Source organism: Etheostoma spectabile, chromosome 12 (genome assembly GCF_008692095.1).
Source record: "Etheostoma spectabile isolate EspeVRDwgs_2016 chromosome 12, UIUC_Espe_1.0, whole genome shotgun sequence".
Taxonomy (NCBI): Eukaryota; Metazoa; Chordata; class Actinopteri; order Perciformes; family Percidae; genus Etheostoma; species Etheostoma spectabile.
Genome location: NC_045744.1, coordinates 25,791,464 through 25,791,700, shown reverse-complemented (window position 1 = coordinate 25,791,700; position 237 = coordinate 25,791,464). Strand labels below are relative to the sequence as shown.

General features: G+C 45.6%; 1 protein-coding gene across 1 annotated transcript in view; it reads left to right on the top strand.

Moving 5' to 3' along the window:
* The window catches only part of LOC116698918 (regulator of nonsense transcripts 1), an 18,140-nt gene that overhangs the window by 3,230 nt on the left and 14,673 nt on the right, over positions 1–237 (top strand). The gene's annotated exons all lie outside the window — the stretch shown is intronic.

Here is a 237-nt window from a genome sequence, read left to right as displayed (position 1 = left end):
TTCATCTGGTCTCTAATCTGAGCTGCTGTTAACTTGCGATTTCTGAGGCTGGTGATTCGGGTGAACTTATCCTCATCAGCAGTGGTGACCCTTGGTCTTCCTTTCTTGGGGGGTCCTCCTGTGAGCCAATTTCGTTGTAGCGCTTGATGGTTTTTGCGACTGCACTTGGAACACATTCAAAGTTTTTGCAATTTTCCGGATTGACTGACTGATTTCTTAAAGTAATGATGGCCACTC